This window comes from Crinia signifera, chromosome 1, assembly GCF_055691185.1.
Source record: "Crinia signifera chromosome 1, ASM5569118v1, whole genome shotgun sequence".
NCBI classification, from domain to species: Eukaryota; Metazoa; Chordata; class Amphibia; order Anura; family Myobatrachidae; genus Crinia; species Crinia signifera.
This window is the reverse complement of record NC_139217.1, coordinates 252,348,204-252,370,647: the sequence shown is the minus strand read 5'-3', so window position 1 is coordinate 252,370,647 and position 22,444 is coordinate 252,348,204. Positions and strand designations below refer to the sequence as shown.

General features: G+C 42.2%; 1 protein-coding gene across 1 annotated transcript in view; it reads left to right on the top strand.

Annotated features, from left to right (window-relative positions):
* Positions 1 to 22,444, top strand: part of TRABD2A (TraB domain containing 2A) — a 75,986-nt gene that overhangs the window by 35,955 nt on the left and 17,587 nt on the right. The window lies entirely within an intron of this gene.

Sequence of the window (22,444 nt, the reverse complement as noted above, 5' to 3'; positions counted from 1 at the left end):
GTCCATCTAAGAAAGATTTTGTCAGAAAGAGTGAACTAGAATAAGCCCCAAAATGCTGTGCCCTCCCATTTGCCCTTCCCTATTATATTGCATTGTGGATATTAATTATCTGTTTATTTCTATTAATAAAAAAAATACATTCAGTATGCAATGTAATAACAATCCGTGTTCGGTGTTGGGGGGGGGCCTCAGAGATATTAGTGTTTTGGGCCCCAAGATTCCTGTTGCCGGCCCTGATTGTAGGCCCTCGGTACGGTGCTGCAAAACACTTGTGGTGCCTTATAAATAAAATGTAATAATAATTATAATAATTATTATATAGAAGATTACAGATCTATCCTAGACTCCGGGAAGATCAGTGCAGCCCTCCGCATCTCGCCTCCTTAGTTCGGGAGATGGGAATCTGGGGACACAATCTGAAATAAATTACGTCAAAAAAGTCCCGTCCACTGTACAAAGAGAAATGGAATCAGCCCTTAGCTGAACAGACCTTATACATAGGCCCCTAGCCCAGCGTCCTATGTGCGACGCACACCCTGATCACAATGTACATACACCTCTGTCTTCATGTGTTAACTTCTCAGTCATTTGTACCATTAACCAACTTGAAATGTTGAGAGGTAGGCAACTGCTTAGTGTATGAACTGATCACCATTCACATCCTCCAGTGTCCTGCCAGACATATGGGGAACACAGGGAATTATACAAATATAATAAGGTATAACTCTGTATAGGGATCCCAGGTGGCATATTCACCTGAACTACCTCTAGCATTGTTACACCAATGATAACTAAATAACATTCCAATAAACTGAATTAGTTTTGTTTTATGAATGTGGCTGAAATACTTTCCACTCTACCTTTATTCCTCTTTTATATAAAGCCTTTTTATGCCATTCTTTTACTTACATTTCTTTGATATACACTCACAAATTGCAAGTGTCAAAAATGACATTTACATCTGTTTTCTCTCATACAGTAGCATACTACATTGATGCCATTGGCAATACAAATGCCCAGCAATCACAGAGTAATGTACATTTTCTTAGCAGAAAGAAAAAAGTGTTATAGACATCTAAGACAGGTAAAATGAATTTCATTATCCACGAGAAGTCTTTTTAGAACGTACAGGCGCACAGATAGTCTAAAAGTACAATTGCAGGGGAGAAAATAGGCTTACAAAGAATTGTCATTGCTGTATGTTTATTTAAAGATACTGTCGGGTTTTTGTTTAATTTGCCAGTAATGGAAAAAGGCCCACCACAGTGCAGTGCTATTACACTGATGTGGAAAACTTTTCTAGTAAGTGGAAATAAACAGATACATAAAAGGTCACTTAAGAAGGCGCAAAAGACCAAAAAAATCACAAAGTTCTTATACAAATGTTCCTTAATAACTGTTAACACATTCATAGGTGTCCATCAACATCCAGGTTTTTGGAAATGCCCCAGTGAAATCAATCTGCATTTACAAATGTGTTTAACTGGAAATGGGCATGTTGGGTAGACTCAATAGAGCACTTCACAGATCATAGCTGCCTCATACACACTGGGCAACTTTGAGCTGAAAGCAGCTCAAAAGCCACCCAGTGTGAACGGGGCAGCAATGAGCAGTGATCGCTGATGCATGTGCCAATATCATCGCTGGACCAGATGCTGATCTGCTGGCATTACCAGCATGAGCGATAGGGTGGATGGTTTTCCATAGCGTCCTGCTATGAAAAATCGGCCACCGCTGGGAAAATCGCTAAAATGGGTGAAAATCGCTGAGAGATTTTTACCTCAGCGATTTTCCACATCATCGCTGTCCATCCACGCTGGGCAATATCGCCCAGTGTGCATGGACCTTTAGAATCACAATCTTCATAATGGAAGATTTTTTATTTTTTCCCCTGAAACTTTGATTGGGTTAGCCTTATTGTTGTTTTAATTAATCATGGGAGCAAGGAGATATCAGAGACTGTCTGCTTCCAACTCAGAAATGTGGCATTTGTGTGCTTGAAACCTTTAATGATATTTGATGAAATGCAGAAATAATTCAGTCCAGTAAAATGCCGCTGGTGAGTGCAAAGTATTGACTACCTGTATATATAGTTCAAAACCTTTTGCAAAAATAAAAAATGCTGTATAGCCTACCCAAAATATATGGAACATTTGCCTAAATGTGACTTCTCCAATTTATGGATGTTGTTTAAGTAATCATGTTATATGTATTAAAAAAAAAAAAATGTGTAGGGTCATTCATAGAAGTTGTCATACACATCTTCGCCATATCTCCACAAATGGCTAAATGGGCAGAACTGGGCAGTAATATGACCTTTTGCATGTAGGATAAAGGCATGTTGTTGGAATAATCGTGGACAAATCAGAATTGAGCCAATGCAGAGATCTGTCTGTTAAATCTCTTGTGCCAATTATAGAGTTTGTGCATATGCTCACTGACTGATTACAGCTACTTGTGCAAAACCCAGATAAAGGCAGATACCCGCATTTATTTTTTAAGTATAATGCGGTAACTGGTGTGCAATTCCGAATCTGGTCTATTATGTCATGAATCAGCATTGCAGCATTTCAGTGGGCAGTGACAGAGTACTGGAATGCAGCATGGCCCTTGACAGGGGCGTAACCAATCATTCGTAGGCCCCATAGCAAAAGTTTCTAAGGACCCCTATTTAGCAACTGATGGTAATAAATGTATAGAGCACATATAACTTAGACTGTAAAGATGGGCCCCTTGCACCTAAGGTAGTTACGCCCTTGGCTCTTGATAATGACATCCTACATTGGCACTGAATCTTCAGCGACATAGTGAGTACCCCTTTTACGTGCCTAACCCTAAAAGGCATTTTACAGGCTGTGTGTGGAAAAATTATGCTGATGCATTGGGTGGGATATTATTAAAGCCTAAAATGCATTTCCGTGGGCATTTTCATGTGAACCAAGCTCCAGAATGCGATGCTTTCAGTGCATTCGCAGAAGGGCTCCTTGGTCTTATGGCCTGATTCACCTTGTGAATGGCTTGCTGGCTTTGTTTTCATGGATGGCTTGCACATGTGCACTGCTGACTGAGCGTATGTGTGGTCATCCAGTAATCACCGGGGCTGCAAATTCTGGGACTGGGCCCAGGGGTATCAGTCCGGCACCAGCTGTCTGAGCTCACCACCTGTGGCAGAAGCTGGATGCAGCCAGAAACTCATACTTCTATGCAGGTTGTAGAGATTACAGCCATAGACAATGTGTGCATTCTTTGGGACCAAAGATGCAGCCCTGGGTGCTCCACCTGGATCCCCAGTCACTGGAAACATTGGCCCTCTCTATAGAGTGGTATAAAGCTGTTGTCAATATGGCTAGAACCCTTAAAAAAAGAGCCTAGATCCCAGCATATGGTGAAGCTGGTGCATGACTTCTTTTGAAGGCTTCTGCCAAGCAGAGGAGAGAAAGTTACAAAAATTGTTATGTACTAAACGGAGGCATATGAGGCGAACTTGTCCTAAAAGAGCTTAGCTAATGGGGCCAACTAACCAGGTTTCCTGTACTATGATTCCTCTGACTACACTACCTCCCCTATTGTGGGGGGGGTCGCAAATTTCCTGCATTAGTAGACACAGGCAGTGAATTGCCACTCTTGTCTGAGGCTGTGTTGCCCAGGGTAACAGAGTTCCATGCTCTGTAAAAGTGTTGTGCGTCCATTGTTTCACCAAGAGGTTCCTAAAGTTCAAATTAGGATTGGCTTAAGGGGCAGCTGTCATGAAGTAAAAGCAGCCATCGGCCCAAAGCTTCCTTACCCATTCATTTTAGTGCACAATTTCCCTGGCTTTGGAGATTTGTTAAAAGGACTATCGGAAGGGTCAGTCCTCCTGCCAACTAAAGCTATCATTCTGGTGGGGAGTCTTTGCACTGGTTGTTTCTCCGAGGCCGAGAGTGCTTCTAATCAAGACTGGGAGAATTTGCCATTTGACATGGATCCGCAAAACTTTGGCCGGGATCCATTAAATGACGTTGTCCTCACCAGGTCACCAGGGAGTTCTTAAGTCCCTTTAGCTGAGACCTTGTCATCTACTCAGACACGGGAGGCTAAAACCCTAGTTAGAATCATTCCTTGGCGGAGTAGTAGTAAAGAAAAGGATGTACCGCATCCCGGAGGCTCGGCGATAGGAGGTAAAGACTGATGTGCACTTTGAAAGAAAAGCTGACACATTGAAAACAATGCTTGATGGTCGAAGGATGGGGAGCTGCAAGAAATACAAAGCAACATTTTTGGGCAGAGGAACTAGAGGTCCTATCTAGGAAATTTGAAAGATCACAAGGACATCTGACCCCTCGAGGGGAGGAAGGCACTTCCCTCACTCATGGAGAAACGAAAGGTGGGATATGTGTGGTGAAACAGGTTTAGTTTCATCAAAGAGTGTTTTTGTCCTGTCACAACTTCCCCGGAGAGGGATAAAGAAGCGCTGTCCAGTCCCAGAGATAGTGCTTTGTAGCCAGGTAAGAGATCCTGGTTCAATGCAAAGCCAGGATAGGGACTCTGAGGTGTGCTTGAGGGAGAGGGTTGGGCTCTCAAGCACACAGCTCCAGTCCAGGTTTTTGGACTTTCACAGCCACAGCTGGGAAGTGGTCTGATTGCACTAGCAGGGACCTAAACCATGCTCAGCCTGCTGTTCAGAGCACTTATGCCTGGTAAAGGTCAGTTTGTAGGCCAAGTATTGCAGTACCAGGTACTTGGAATGTCAGTGCCCAGAGGCATATGAAACGCTGGGTGGAAAAATGTGTTTCTTTTGTTTGTCATGTGAAGTTTGTTTGCTGCATGTATGCCATTAAATATTTGCACAAACACTGAAAACTGCCTGCTGTGTCCTGACATACATATATATATATATATATATATATATATATATATATATATAAATGGAGGACCTGTGTCATAGGGCTTCCATTATCAACTCTCCTAAGCCCCATGCACACTAGACGATGGGGGCTGAAGCTGATTTAGTTAACAATATTGGCCATGGGCTGACGATATTGTTCGTCCACTCTGAACGATATCATCCTCTGATATCGCTCAGTGACGCCACTGGGGCCCACTAAACATACAGGTCATTAGCCTATATTGCCAAATTGACCAGCATGTTCAGTAGATATCAATCATTGTGCACATCTTTAACGATATCGAGTGTACTCACTAGACAATAGATATCGTTCAGAAGAAAGATATCGCTCAGAAAGTCCTTTTTGAACGATATCTTTCACTTTATCTTCTAGTGTGTACGGGGCTCTGGTCTACATATATATACACACATGCGCACGTACACACAGGCAAATTACACATTTGCACCAACACATGCAGACATAATAGTCTTAATTTATACTTTGTTTTATTGTAAACTAAATATAAACCAAGTCATTTGAAGTACATTTTCAGCTAGTTAGTATCTGGTAGAGCTTGTCTAGTCGCCTGTTGTACAGTATTCAGCTTATTACAAGAAAGTAAAAGCTTTTTGTCATGGATACCTGTGGTGCAAATAACCCATATGTCTGAGGCACATTGTCTGTAGAACAGTCTGACATTTTATAAATAACCCAGAAACATCGTACATGCTGAAGGGAGAAGGAACTGTACGTGATGCTTGGAATGCATATCTGCTTTTAGTTCCAAATTGCCAGAGATCGTTAACACTGATGAATATGCAATTAATCAACCAGGAAAAGTACTAAAGTACTGTAATTCTTCATTTTCCACAAGCCTGATTTAGCTCCTGAACACACAGAAATGAAGCCAATGCATCACAGATAGGCAATGCTTAGGCAGTTAGCTGCTGGCATCAATAATAGCACAGTTTGCCACCAGCTGAAAAAAATACTACAAAGTCAATTTATATATGAAAAGGTAACTTTCACATTACTGTGCTAATTTATTTCTGTATGGTCTCTACACCATTTCAATAGATTAATCTCATGTTTTAAATAATGTCTTTATTATCAGTATAACTATGCAGAGCTGTAATTGGATTCCTCCCACACTCCATACTCGTAGATTAATTGGCTGCGGTTATAGTTAACCCTAGTGTGGGTGTGTGAGAGTCCATGTAGTAGATAATATAGATTGTAAGCTCAGCTGCATCAGTGGCATCATGTCACTAACATACTAATAATCATTGTAGTGCCATTGTACTACTATTGTGCCTACTTTGTAATGTTACACAATTTACTGAGCAATGATTATTAGTATATAGACTCTTAGGGCAAATTATACACAGTATATCCAGCATATGCAGCTTAGTACCATGCAGTGTAATACCTACATTATGTGTAAAAGAGAATAAATCATCTTTAACCTAAAGAGTATATTTCTGAGTGTAATAGAACACTTAACAATTCTCCTGTTTTCCTAGAATTTGTAAATACTGTGACATACTTCCCAACATTTTGGAGCACGAGGAGGGGTGCCATGATATTAAGGCAGTAAAACTGCATTACTGAAGGCATGGCCATGCTACTGGGTGTATTTCTAGTGCTGTAAAGTGCTTGGCTGGGCCATACTTGCCTACCTGACCCTCTCCATGAGGGAGTAAATGTTCTGTTCCTGGACTTCCCTGGTAATGTATGATTGCCATCACCTGCGGGGAGCTAGATAATGGATAAGAAATGTGTTTCACCACATTACCAGGGAAATACAGGAACAGAGCATTTTCTCCCTCATGGAGAGGGTCAGGTAGGCAAGTATGGGCTGGCGATTGGGTGTGAGCTGTAACTATCCAGATGCTGAAAGGTTGGCCTGGATCCTTGCAGTGACCCATGCTGCTATGGAGCTCTCTCTGTGCATGTCCCTGGATAAGATACAAAACAAATGCTGCAGCCTCCTTCTGACCTGCATCTTGTACACTTGGCTAGAGAGAATGGAAGCAGCAACAGTCTGGACTCTGGAACACTGGAACGGACCAGCTCTCTACAGTGCCTTTAGCCGCTTTGGGACTCTTCGTGCCCATTGATGTTTGTGTGACTGCTGTAACAGAGCAAACAGCGCAGGGAGACGTGCACAGAAAGATCCATAGTGACTGAGGTCGATGCAGGTAGCTGGTCCAGTTCGGTGCTCCAGTGTTTGGATTAGGTGCTTTCACCTAGTCCCCTATGCTGTCCATTTGCCACCTTCTCTCTTTGGAATACACATTTACACCGCTCCACACACCACTGGCACATATGTGCAGGACCCATTAACCGCTGATCTGTTATGAAGAGCAGCATACATGGGTTATACTTCCCAACTCAAAAGGTGCCCATACACGTTACAATTATTGTATACAAGAGATAGAGATTAGAGATAATTGCAATCACAGCAACAGTTTCAGGCCATTTCCCAGAGTTATGAATTTCCAGATATACAATCTTCCAATCCTGCTGTTACCTTAGGTTACATTTATTTGTCCGTTTGTCTTTTGAGGCTGAGTTGGACTGGTTGATTTATTTAGCATGCAGAGTGGTTGCTGAAGGCCTGGGAACACTTAAGGCTAAATTACCCTGGCAAAATGTGGACATTTTTGTTGCCAAACATGGAATAAGATGAATATTTTGTGGAGCAGTTAAAGAAAATAAAAACTTTCTTTAGTCTAACTGTAAACAAATACACAGCTTCAATCAATGTCCTGATATGATGTCATATATACTATTTTTTTAAATCAGTAAATATTTCAGTATAATATGACATTATGCTGACTGTACCATATACTCAAAAAGATGAAACAGTTACCATTTACCATAGAGACTTGGATGTAGCAGGACTGAGAGACTTTGACATGAAATTTTCATTCACACAGGGGGAGATGTATAATGGCTGATCCTGCTGCTGTTATTTCTCTGGACTTGCTCTGCCCATTCAGCACGGTGAAGAAGGTCCAGACACCGATGGCATGGATTTTGCCGAAGAGGGAGAGTGTTAACTCACCTGTTTGGCAAAGTGCACTCTGCATCTTGCCGCTGTACTTGCATAGATTTTGCGCATGTGCCTGTCAGTGATCCACCACGGGTTTTTTTTCTTTATAAAAGCTTTATATTTGTTTGCAGTTCTGCATTGCACATGTGCCACATTTCCTTTGAGTTCTGAATGAGGGACAATATTGGTAACTGCCCCCTTTAAAAACATGAGGCATATTATTGGTCAATTACTCACCAGCAAATGATTTTGGCTCAATGAATCCAATAACTGCATGATGAAAAAGTACACTGCACTGGAACAAATGTAAATTAGTCAGATATCTTGCGGAGGACATAAAAACTGTGAATCAAAGATTTATTTTTTAAATATAGTGGCCTATTAATGATTGCTAAAAGTTGCAGTAAATGATTATACTGCTAATTGATAAATGAGCCCTACAATTTTAGTCAAGTTAATAATGATAAAGGCTATTTCTGTACTATTAGTTCTTCTTTTATGTGTTTAACTGCAGTTATATCCCAGGTAGCTGACTCACTGCTGACAGACAAGCCGCTGGTTATATCTGTATGAGGCAATTATTACTTTGTTTAGAGGCTACTGTCTGAACAACAGCACATGCTGTATTTATCTGTGTCAGTTGTATTTTCTTTTCCTCAAAACGAGGCGCACATGATCCGAAGATTTGTGATTCTTTTGCCAAGTTTTCACTCGGTGATAATTGCCTAATGATTTATCGTGCTGGTGGTGTTTAAAGCAAAATTAAAGAAAAATGCTAAAAGATTGACAGATTACAATGAGAGAGCACTGATTGAGGCCTTTGTAGACACTGCATTTATGTTAAGTGTTTAATTCATGTTCCTTAAGCTTTTTATACTATCATTGGCGCTAATAGTCCAGAAAAATAATGCATTTTCTCACATGCCTTTGCTTAGATTTGTATTGATTTAAGCGATAATGCTACATGAAATGCAATTACTGTAGGTTTTATGTGGACACTCATTAAGTACAATGGGTTATGGGTAGGTGTATAACAAGTATGGGCGCTTCCTTTCTGGATGGACTATTCGAAAGAAAAAATCAGCAAGAAGAAAAAAGAGATCAAGAAAAAGAGCGAAGAAGAGAAGAAAAAAAAAGGAGAGAGTGGACTTTCCTGTATTATTCTCTTGCCTTCCTTTGATGTGACTCCTTTTTGTTGTTTTATGTTCTCCAATTCACGATATATGTAAAAAATCAAAAAAGAAGGCAATGTGTAGACATATTTCTTTCTTTTAGCACTTTAGGTTTGTTAAATACGTCTCATTTGGGGCGTACCTAACTTACAGGTAATAATAATGGGTATACGCATATCAAGGTTACTTTTCAATGGTCAATAATTGGCATACCCATACTCACGATGGTATGATGTGGATTCCTCTCATAAAGGTATCTTTTTCCACAATGTAAAATGTAAAAAATAATTTTATTTGTGGTCATATAAACAATAATAGTACATAATAAAATAGGTAAAACGGTCAGGTGGTGTCCCGGGTGGTCCAATGAAACAAATGTGCCCAGATTGGATCCCGACCGAACTGGTTAAATGTAAATTGATCATACCGCAGGTCTTACCTTTCTTTCTCTCTGTTTTAAAAGGTAGTGTGAAACGTTACTCCGACCAACATGTTTCGGGACTTCCTGTCCCTTTGTCAAGGTGAGTCAAGTCACCTTGACTAGTATTTTCTCTCCTTTTTTTTTTATTCTTCATCTTTTTTTTCTTCTCTTCTCTCTTTTTCTTGATCTCTTTTTTCTTCTTGCTCATTTTTCGTTTGAATAGTCCATCCAGAAAGGAAGCGCCCATTCTTGTTATACACCTACCCATAACCCAATGTCTTCTATAATCTTGAGGGTGAGATTACTTATAACAAGAGAGCAGCATCCTTGGAGCGCTCCATACAACCCAATAATTTCTTACGAACTCATTAAATACATGCTACATAATATTGCAGTTAATACTTTGGCATTCTTTAATGAACAAGTTTTATAGCTCATATTGGGGTAGATGTATGAAGCAGTGATAAGGGAGAAGAAGTGAGAAAGTGTCTGGTACTTCACCGGCCAATCAGATTCTTACTGTTAAGTTACGCTAGGTTTAAAAAGGGACAGTTGGGAGCTGATTGGCTAGTGATAAAGTACCAGGCACTTTATCGCTTCTTGTCCCTTATCACTGCCTCATACATATACCCCATTGTTTTACACAAATATTGTTGTGTAATATTAGTTTGACTGTTTTCTATAGCATATCTTTAAACAGCTCATCTGAAGACCTGCACACATGGGATTGAAAGGGTTTAGGTCAATACCTCAAATAGGTTGACTGGGGACAAATCAGTGTTGGCCACGTGGTGCCGTTCCGGTAACATTGTTAGTTTTTCATCACAACCCATAGAGGTGTGTAGGAAAAATAGTAATTCTATAGGTACCGTATATGGTCTATATGTGCATCGAAGTCCATCACTGCAGTATTTGGTGGTACACCATCGCATTTCATTTTATTGCTACCTCTCGCTCCTAAATGAGTGATCCTAAAGGCAGGTTAATCAATTGTAGGTGGACATTTTAATAAATATCATATTTATTTTATCTTCCTGTAGAAGACCAGAGCCAAAATACTTTCACCCACTTTTCCCAAAACCCACCAAAATCCTGTCCTGTTTCCACTACTTAGAAATTATTCAGCTGCATTCACCTATACAGATGGGGCAGGTAGATGCTGAATATTTTGAACTGTTGGTACTGTGCATAATGTGTATGCAGCTGAAGTCAATCGCCTCCTCCCTTTCCAGGGGTGGAGGGGGTCGACTTGACCTGAAATACAGTACAGTACATTCTGTCCCTCCTGAAGCACAACCTGATGGCTTGGCTAGCCTCCTGGTATGCCTCCACCACCTCTCTGTTGGACACCAGGGGCCTGTCCCGCCAAGCCACCAGGATGAGGAGCTCTCCACGTCTGAAGGGCCTAGCTCTTCTTGCTGAGCGTTCTGCCATACTGTCTTCTGCAGTAGCTCAGCAATAAAGCAATAAAGATGGCGCCCTCACGTGCGTCCTGTGCGGAACAAGCGTCACACGCCACCCACTAAGTAGTGAGTACAGTAGTAATCACTGGCCAATCAGCTCCTACAGTAACTGTGAATTTACTGTACTGTACATGCTTGGCTTGAAAAAATGTCAGGTACTGTACAGCACAGTAATGTACTGTACTACAGTATACAGTAGCAGCTGATTGACCACTGATAAAAAACAGACATTGTATCACTTCAACGAGCTTACTGTACATGACTGTAACAGTACTGTGTGTAAAAGTAAAATGATCCCTATACGAATCAGTAACTTACTGTGAATGTCATAACACCAAAATGTGGCGACCGTTAGAACATATACTGAGACGCATTAGCGTCCGTGCCGCTCCAGTATAGTACCAGTATAATACCCGTGCAGACGCTCAAGCGCCCATGCAAATTTAGACGCCAAGAAAGCCTTATTGGTAACCGGAATTTTTTATGTGTGTTAAAACTACAATACTGTACTAGCCAAAGGCCAGCACCTTTCAACAAAACCAATGAGACGTACAATACAGTACAGTATAATTTAATGTAATGATTCTGTACACAATGCAATGTAATTTTATTTATTAGTGTGTACACTATCTATAGAACAGTACAGCTTGGTGGACACAGCACAATAGTAGTAAAGTACTTTACTGTAGTACCCTGCCGTAATAACAACTCAGACGCAAAAGCCTCTCATTACTGGAACGTCTGTGCAACTGGGTCGCAAGAGCGTCCGTCAGAGACGCTCCTTCGTGTCAAACAAATGCAGCGCCTCTCCACCCGCGTCAGCATGATCCTCTCCTCCCAAGAGACGGGATCATGCTCATGCCGGCGGTGTGAGAGAGGCGCTGACTAAGCTTGCCAGGGACAATAAATTATTTACTGTAGTTCCTGCGCTTCATGCACGCGCTGCAGCACAAATTTTACGCATGCGCAAAGAGGTTTTCAAAAGTGACATCTGGTGGATGATCACTGGTATTGTACTCATCCGGAGACGCCACGGCGAATTGCCAAGCATTTAAAATGTATTGCGATGGGGGGCGCCGTGGCCAGCCATGGCTAGCTGGCGGAACTCTCGCCATAGGTAGCCAAGATGGGACCTGCCCCATCTGTATACCTGTAGTTGTCCAACTGACACAGTGCACTGCCTGAACAACTCGCTGTCACAATGAGCAGGGGCTTTGACTAATGGCACCAAGAGATACCATTTGACTTATCTAAGGGCCTGCAGTGGCGTATCTAGTGTTAAGGTGCCCATATACTAGTAAGATTTATCTTCAGATCTGGCTGGTTGGAAGAAAAACATGGTTATGGATGAGTGACAGTTTGTCATTTGCTCTCATCCATAACCATGTTTTTGTTCCAACCAGACAGATCTGCAGATAAATCTGCGTGTGTATGGCTACCTTAAGGCAGCCCCCGCTGATGCTTGGGGGAGCCCGGCGCACTGAGTGAGAAGAGTTACTGTCTGACCAATTACAATACACTACATACATATGCTGCTGCTGGCGTGCTGCCTGCTGCTGCCGCACAGGCGAGTTGGCCACGGCACGGGCACAGCCATGACAGTCTCACTGTCACACTGCCCTTAACTGATGGGCAGACGGGCTGTCGAATGAGAGGTCGGGTGGGCGGGCGGGGGCACGGCCTGGGACAGAGTGTCAGGGGGAAGCAGAAATTACTGCTGGTTACTATCTCTGCCTCAGCTTCTCCTATACGTGTGATGTCATCACGTCACATGCTGGAGAGGCCAGAGCAGCCAGGAAGCTGAGCAGGGAGGGAGCAGAGAAAACAGTCTCCCACCCAGTCTTCACACACCTGACTTGTAAAGAACAGAGGTTCATTTTTATTTGCACTTATATAAAGAAATATATTTAAAAGAAGTATATGTGTATATACTGAATATGTGTGTGTGTGTGTGTGTGTGTGTGTGTGTGTGTGTGTGTGTGTGTGTGTGTGTGTGTGTGTGTGTGTGTGTGTGTGTGTGTGTGTGTGTGTGTGTGTGTGAAAGAAAGAAAGAAAGGATGCAACACTGTAAATTTCAAAGTATTCTTTTTAGTGAGATAAATATACAGCAACATTTCAACACTGACGTGTCATCCTCAGGCGATGTTTTTTTGGACACTTGGTGAAAATGGCAGGTATCCACCCCTAAAAAAGCAACTTCCTGTCAATCAAATTGTAAAGGGATTGCGAATATATATTTTTGCTATTTTTGAAGCTATTTTGTCTCGTGCTTGCATGCTACGATCCTTAGGCATGCGTCACAGTCACACAACAGCGATCAACTCTGAATCAGGCCCTATGATCCTTCTGCAGCTCATAGCAAACTTCTGATTGCAACTTAAAATATGTCAGAAAATTAAACCTTTTTCTTCATAACATAGTTCCCTGTTATAGCTCATAATCACAAATAATATGGCGAAAAAATAAATAAATGATATAATCAGATAAAACTGTTTTGGATTACAGCTTGGTATCTATTGTGCAAGCCAAGCTTGTGCAGCCAATGCTTTTTGGCATTACATATAAAGAATGGTCCTTTTGTGTTTCTGCAGAATTTCCTTGGACAGTCTACAGTTCTGAGACTATTAATTATTTGGCAAACAAACAACATAATAAGTAAATGTCAGCCAAATAAACAGAAAATTGGCACTCACTTTCCTTTCGAAGCTGAAAACTAATGAAAGCAATAAAATTACGATAAAGTCAGAGCTTTTATATTTGAGGATTTGCAGATATTATCTTAATAAAGTGGGATTCTCATCTCTGTTTAAATATCACCATATTTAGCACATGAACATTTAGATAAATGCTAGTTTATGGAATATGGTATGGCTTGTGATGCTAGTTTAGGGAATATATATGTAAAGAGGATAAGTACAAACCTTAAAATAGAGGAAGAAACCTTAGTTTAAATACAGAGGGCGAAATGTAATAGGGTGCGATTTTTAGACTAAAAAAAAATCGCACCAAATCGCACCTTTAAAAATCGCATTTTTTGCCGCGAATTCGCATATGTAATGAGATGCGAATTAGCGGCAAAAAAATGCGATTTGCCGCGATTTGCCGCGATTTTTAGTCATGAAAATGTGCGCATTTTCAGTCATGAAAATGTGCGCATTTTTATAAATGCGCTTTTGTGCAAAAAAAAAAAAGTTAAAAAAAAAACGGCGTGGGGTCCCCCCTCCTAAGCATAACCAGCCCCGGGCTCATTGAGCCGGACCTGGTTCCAAAAATACGGGGGACAAAAAATCTGGGGTCCCCCGTATTTTGAAACCAGCACCGGGCTCCAACAGCCCGCGGTGTCATGCCACAGCCGGGGGACACTTTTTATACAAGGTCCCCCGGCCAAAACATGAGCACCGTGGCTAGTCAGCCTTGGACGGGGTACCTGGAGGAGTGGGGACCCCCCCAATAAAGGGGTCCCCCCCCCCCAGGCTTCACCCGTCCAGGGCTGAAGCCCGGGGCTGTCACCGGCGTCCGTGGCCAGTGGACGCCGGCCTGATAGGGTTAAATCCATCATACATATCATTACATTGCTTTTTACCGGCGAACTACAAGTGCCAGCAGACCTCCCCCGCATGCTGGGACTTGGAGAACCACAAGTCCCAGCATGCAGGGCATTATTGGGCCCGCTGGGACTTGTAGTCCACCTGTAAAAAGAATGTTTATAAAAAACACACACACAGAGAAGTACAAGTTTATTACACACACACACCTCAATTTTACACCAGCATACTTACCATTCCTGGATCCAGCGCTGGTCTGGCTGCTTTACAGCCGGCTCCCCCCCGCACTGACAGGCAGCGGGGAGAACCGGCTTTCTCCGTTGCCTGTCACCGGCTTTCTCCGTAGCTTCTGTAGCGCTGTCCCAGTGCTACAGAGGCTGAGAGCGTGATTGGCTGAGCTACAGTATGCGTCTCCATGGAGACGCATAGCTCAGTCCTGATTGGCTGAGCTATGCGTCTCCATGGAGACGCATACTGTAGCTCAGCCAATCGCGCTCTCAGCCTCTGTAGCACTCGGACAGAGCTACAGAAGCTACGGAGAAAGCCGGTGACAGGCAACGGAGAAAGCCGGTTCTCCCCGCTGCCTGTCAGTGCGGGGGGAGCCGGCTGTAAAGCAGCCAGACCAGCGCTGGATCCAGGAATGGTAAGTATGCTGGTGTAAAATTGAGGTGTGTGTGTGTAATAAACTTGTACTTCTCTGTGTGTGTGTTTTTTATAAACATTCTTTTTACAGGTGGACTACAAGTCCCAGCGGGCCCATTAATGCCCTGCATGCTGGGACTTGTGGTTCTCCAAGTCCCAGCATGCGGGGGAGGTCTGCTGGCACTTGTAGTTCGCCGGTAAAAAGCAATGTAATGATATGTATGATGGATTTAACCCTATCAGGCCGGCGTCCACTGGCCACGGACGCCGGTGACAGCCCCGGGCTTAAGCCCTGGACGGGTGAAGCCTGGGGGGGACCCCTTTATTGGGGGGGTCCCCACTCCTCCAGGTACCCCGTCCAAGGCTGACCAGCCACGGTGCTCCTGTTTTGGCCGGGGGACCTTGTATAAAAAGTGTCCCCCGGCTGTGGCATGACACCGCGGGCTGTTGGAGCCCGGTGCTGGTTTCAAAATACGGGGGACCCCCAGATTTTTTGTCCCCCGTATTTTTGGAACCAGGACCGGTCCAAGAGTCCGGGGCTGGTTTCAGAAATACGGGGGACCCCTATGCTTTTTGTTCCCCCGTATTTTTGGAACCAGGTCCGGCTCAATGAGCCCGGGGCTGGTTATGCTTAGGAGGGGGGACCCCACGCCGTTTTTTTTTTTATAAAAACACTTTTACACATTTTTATTAACAGAACCATGCACAGATCTCAATGATCTGTGCATGGTTCTGTCAAATTCGCCTGTCAGAACCTGGTCTATTTTTTTTGCGATTTTTGGTAACATTGACCAAAAATCGCACCCTATTACATTTGCGAGTTGTATACTTTATAATGGGAAAACATCTGGATGCGAATTGAAATGTGACTAAAAATCGCACTTCTAAAAGTGCGATTTCGCGGTAAAAAGTGCGATTTTTTACCACGATTTTCAACCTATTAAATGTGCGATTTTCGGAAAATGTGCGATTTCGGCCGTTTTTGACCAAAAATCGCACATGTCTAAAAAATCACACCCTATTACATTTCGCCCAGACTGTTTAAAAGTTCATACAGTATCACAGACATCATCTACAGGGAGTTCTGAAAGTCCCTCAGCAGTGAGCACCGTCTCTGGTTGCAGATATCCTCACACACTCACAATGAATGGCTTAAGGCACCCATAGGGATATGCAAGACACACGTTGTAGTGGGCAGGAAAGTTCCTTGCAACCACCAAGATCCCTCTTCCCGCCCCCTGTGATGGCGCCATACCTCCATTTTCACTGTCAGTCACTAATGCCGAACTGTGTCCTATGTTGCAGAACCTATTCAAACCCGCACAGAACGGGCCCTGCGCATACACACATGCACCTTCAACCACATTTGTATAAACCCCATAATCTCTGCAGAGGGACTCTTTGTGCTTCCTGCATTTGTCAAATTTAAAATCTGTAAAATAAATATATAAAGAAAAGAAGCACCTAAACTTGAACAGTAAGATAATGCACATGTATCTAGCACTAAAATTAAATATACACATCTGTGTTATGTAACAAATGAAAAATAGTAAGCAGCTTATTTATATAGCAGTTGTCACTATCAGACCTACTTCAGTATATAATACATACAGCAAGTATTAAAAGTGATATCTATTTTTAAGGAGCCAGCATTGTACATGGAGTATGTCTCATAGCAATACCGTATCATAAGTAAAATGCAATGTAAATGACCTATAACATACAATGTTAATGACCTATAAAATTACAATACAATGACCAGGGAATGGAAAGTAACCATTTCTAAAGTAAGTGGTAGCAAGTTGCAGAGAGGAGAAGCAGTTCAGCACTCAATGAACCAGAACCCAATGTAGACATTTATTAATCACTCCAGAGATTTTGTGACAACAGAGGACACAGGTGCCATGGATGGTGCTAAAGGAGGAACAAGTTGCAAGAAGGCCCAACTCTTGCAGCAGTTGAAAGATGAAGTTGGCATAAGAGCAGATCAATGACGGAGATAAGTAGAGATTAGGAGGAGGGTGGTAGGCTTTATGACAATTGTATTCTATGTGGAACCAAAAAGACTTAAACAGTTTACACAGTGGTCAGTTTGACCTACTCTGCCAAAGATTGTACTATGTGTAAGGCGCTAGGTGTACGACAGCTGAGTATGTGGTCATCAAAGGTTGGCCATCCCTGGGAAGATTCACTAATGTTCCTTGTTTTCTCCATTTGCAGGTAATAGCTCTCAAACAAAGTATTAGAAATTGCTTTGAAAGACTGATATATTCCAATACATTGTTTGCCATCTCTTCTGGAATTTCTTTAGATCATAGCATACTGTGCTGCTTGTTGAGACCTTTTAGTCAACTTCTCATTGCTGAAAATGTTCTAGTTAAGTGATGTTTAGATTCAACTTGGCTGACAGTAATCAAGCCTGACTGTGTCTAGTCTTATTGATCCCAATTCAATTTGTTTTTGTTCATTGGTTGAATGAGTAGCTAAGGGGATATTTACTATCTCACACGGGGCCAGTTAGTGTAGGATAACTTCTTTTTATCAATAAATGAAACGATCATTTAAAAGTCTATTTTATATTTACTCAGGTTGTCTTTGCCATATATTCAATTTGTGCACATTTCTGAAATTAATGTGATAAAAATGCAAAACTGGAAGAAATCAGGTAGTGGTAAACACGTTTTAATATCACTCTATGTTGTACGAATGTATGTGTAAATGGATGGATAGATCGATCAAAAGATATAATATGATACCTGTAATATTTTGTTTTGAATGTTTGCGCTGTACTACTTAGTTAATATTACTGCTTTACATACTGTATACATATCAGGATCCCGCTACTGGAAAATTGTCATGTTTGGCTAATACAGATAGAGCTGTTCTCATTGGCTCTGCTAGCATACCAGACTCCCGTATCTGGCGGCTGACTCCCGTATCTCAGCGTGCGCATCCATTGCTGGGAATGGGGCGCGTGAGTGTCTCCAATGCACATGCACCACATTTGCCGCCACGGCATGGCGACTGGCATGACGGGAGCAGACTTGATAAGCCTGGCTCCATCTGTGTTTAATACAATTTTTTCTTGTTTAGAAAATGAAATCAGGCAATTTTCACTTGTTGCAGAAGTATGAAAACATTTTGATGTGCCAATTTTTTTGTTTGCATGACCATTCAGAAGGAAACGTACAAGTGTATTTGAACCTCAGTGCAAAACAATATTGGATCCTCTCTGGTTGTATTTCTGCAGCTGTCATGTTCTCTCTGTAAAGATAGTTAGTGAAGCCTACATTAGCTCAAGGGGTGGGAGAAGAACAAGGGTGCCTCAGACATCAGATTCTTTTTTTAAGACAAAAGACCCCCTGCTTGGCTCTTTTATCCATATGGGATCAAAGAACAAATCTGCATATGAAAGGCTTATAGTATTATGCAACTTAAATTAGCCAATCGCCACCCCGCCAGCTTCTAGCCCTTCACAACAAAACACTCACATCTGTTCAATCAATTGCGCTATCTTCTCTGTTTTTCCATTCTCAACTTTGCTTGTCAAGTCAATCAGTTTTATTAGATTATGGTTTGGAAATCTATGCTTAGTGCTTTGGTTTTGCAAAACAGGAATTTTTCACGGAAGAGTAATCTAATAAAACATTGTTTAGTCTGTAGAGAGTCTTCTTTCTAATTTTATTTGAACTTGAAATTTGCTTTGGACAGGCGGTGCTGACATATCTCAAGAAAAGTAATGCTTCCAAAAAATATAATTATTTGCAGACTATATATTTATATATAAAAATGTGGTGCACATGCAACTTTAAACAGATGGTCACATGACATAGACTTGTGTTGTCCAGCCGTATAATGGGGATATAGCAGGCTTCATAAAATATCCTGGAATGAGCACACAGGCAAAAAATGTTTTTGATGTTAGAAACACAGCAGTGGGCAGCAAAGACGGTTTAATGGTTGGCAATACTATCTCACAGCACTGAGGTCATGGGTTTGATTCTCACCATGGCCCTAACTGTGCGGAGTTTGATTATTCTCTCCTTGTTTGCGTGGGTTTACTCTGGTTTCCTCACACAATCCAAAAATATACTGGTAGGTTAATTGGCTTCCAACAATAATTAACCCTAGAATAAATGCGTGTGTGTACATGTGGTAGGGATTTCCGAGGTTTGTCCATAAAATCTCCAGGATTTGAATCCCAGGATTGGAGCTTCCAATTCCGGGATTATCCTGCTTATGTGTCTAATGCCGAGTAGTATCTGTGCACATGCTCAGGAGCTGTCCTACACTGCTCCTGCCGCACAACTTCGCTCCGGCTACCGTACCCACCATCCGTTGTACCTCTCCGGCCACCACTCCCACTGAACCTCTCCAGCCACCACACCCGCCACACCTGCCCCAGCTGCACCTCCTCCCGCATGTGAGTAAACCTGCGGGGTGGACAGTTTTGGGTGGGGGGGTGCAATTCATTTGGTTGGCTCAATCTTGGGTATCCTGGCTGTGAGAATTTTTCAATCCCAAACCCTGGAATTGAAAAAAATGCCCTGGGATTGTTATCTTCAAAAGGAACCTAACAAGGAGTGAGATATATTAGGCAGCAAGTAAACAGTCAGTTCTTAAAGTGAATGTGTTGGAAGTACAGTAGGAAAAACAGGCAAGTGTAAATATCTGAGCGACTTTGACAAGGACCAAATTGTGATGGCCAGGTGATTGGGTCTTAAAATGTCTGAAACGGCAGGTCTTGTGGTGTGTTCTTGTTATGCAGTGGTTAGTATGTACCAGAAATGGTCCAAGGAATGGTAATTGGTGAACAAGCGGGTCATGGGTGGCCAAGGCACTCCAGTCTCAACCCATGACCAGAAGAACTACTGTAGCACAAATTGCTGAAAAGGTTATTGCTGGTTATGATTAAATGGTGTCGAAACACACAGTGTAAGCTGCATTGCCACAAAATGGGCGGTGTGCCCATGCTGATCCCTGTCCTCCACCAAAAGCATCTACAAAAGGCAGGTAAGTTTCAGAACTGGACAGTGGAGCAATGGAAGAAGGGGGCCTAGTTGTGATGATTTTTCCTGTTGCATCACGTGAATGGCCAGGTGCGTGTGCATGGGTAAGCGATGGCCCCAGGATGCAAAATAGGAAGAAGGCAAGACGGCAGAGGTAGTGTGATGCTCTGAGCAGTGTTGTACTAGAAAACCTTGGGTCCCAGCAGATGTAGCCACCTTTGTTCAACCGGCGCGCAATATATATCTGTCTCGGCACGTCGTTCAATGAGCGTCCGATTCTCTCACCCTCCAGCTTTTGATTCTCGGTGAATGAGACGGAAAAATATAATGCTTTTATTGATAATGTGTATGTGTACATATTTTGGACTTCTTTATGTGATATGAATGTATAACACTTTGCTTCAATAATAAAAAACATAAAATTTCAGGAATGATTTGAAAAACATGGCAAAAAAGTTCAAGGTGTTGATTTAGCCACTACGGTAACAATTGAAAAGGAACAACTTGCAAAAACTATTTTTTTTGTCAACCACATTCATAAAATTTAATACCACTCCTTTGACCCATGCTTCTACATGTGAATGTGTGCTACTTATTTTGGGTATGAGTCACCGACTAAAGGTGCCCATACACGGTGCGATAGCACTGTGCAATGAAATGCGCGCTCCCGCAGGCATCTCATCGCACAGTACAAAAAGTATGTACTGCACATACTTTTTGTACTGCCCTCGGATCACATCGCATGCAAATCGCATGCAAAATGAACGCTTTGCGATGCAGGCCCATAATGGGTGCGATCATCGCACTGTATGTGGCACCTTTAAGCAAGTTTGTTTGTGTATCTTGTGTTTTCTTTTACTCCACACATGCTCTGAATCCAAGTACAGGTTGATTATCCCTTATCCAAAATGCTCAGGACCAGAAGTATTTTGGATAACTGATTATTCCGTATGTTGGAATATTTTTATATTTGAATGAGGTATCTTGAATTTATGTTGTATAAACACATCAAACACAGGAAATATACACAAATATATTTTGTTTGCGTATGAAACAAGGTTTTAAAACATGAAGCAAAGTTTGTGTAAAATCTCAGACACTGAATTTGAATGCCAAGCAATCATTTTCTTGGACATACAGGGCAGTATTCAATTAAGCTGATTCGCCATGTTCTATGGAGAATGTGTGCTATTTTCATGCTCAAAGGTGAATCTTTTTACTGAAAAAGGGATTCGCCCTATTCAATGTGCAATATTCGCCGACGGCGAACAGTGAATGACGGACAATTCACCGTCTGATAGTCTCCGCAATTTGCTGTGGTTTTTAAGTGGATTTTTCAATGTGATTCGCTGTGAGTGTATTCAATGAGCAGTAGCAATCGCCATCTTTTTATGGTGAACTGGAATGTGAACTTTTAAAATAAAGGTTTTTTTTTTTTTTACATTTGGTGTAAAAAATACAGGAATTTTATTGTGTGAATGGGCATGCTATTTTTATTCATGTGCTTACATCACATGAATATATATTTAATTTAAAAAAATATATATTTTTGGTACTTGTGAGTTATCCGGGCGTCCGATTTTTAAATCGGGTCGGATCGGGACATCGCATCGCATCGCATGCGACCATCGGATGCGATGCGATGCGATGCGATGACCCGATTTTTCCATAGGAATCAATGTTAAAATGGACTGAGTCCATTTTAACATGGAATTCAATGGGAAAAAGGGGTCCTTTTCATACCCCTACTATCCAAGTGGGCATGGAGTTGGATATAAACCTGTGGCGAGCGTAGCGAGCCACCGAAGCGTGGCGAGCGTAGCGAGCCCCGCGAGGGGACACGGAATACCGTCCCCTCGCGGGGCTCGCTTCGCTCGCCACGCTTCGGGCTCGGTGGCTCGCTACGCTCGCCACAGGTTTATATCCAACTCCATGCCCACTTGGATAGTAGGGGTATGAAAAGGACCCCTTTTTCCCATTGAATTCCATGTTAAAATGGACTCAGTCCATTTTAACATTGATTCCTATGGAAAAATCGGGTCATCGCATCCGATGGTCGCATGCGATGCGATGCGATGCGATGCGATATCGTATCGCATCTGATTGTATGCCTTAACTTAAGGCATACAATCAAAAAATCGGACGCCCGGATAACTCACAAGTACCATATTTTTTTACACATAACAGCCAGCAGGGGGTCGAGAGCCACTCATTACATATTCATATATTCACTGCTCCCGATCTTTGCATATGCACGATTGGGAGCAGT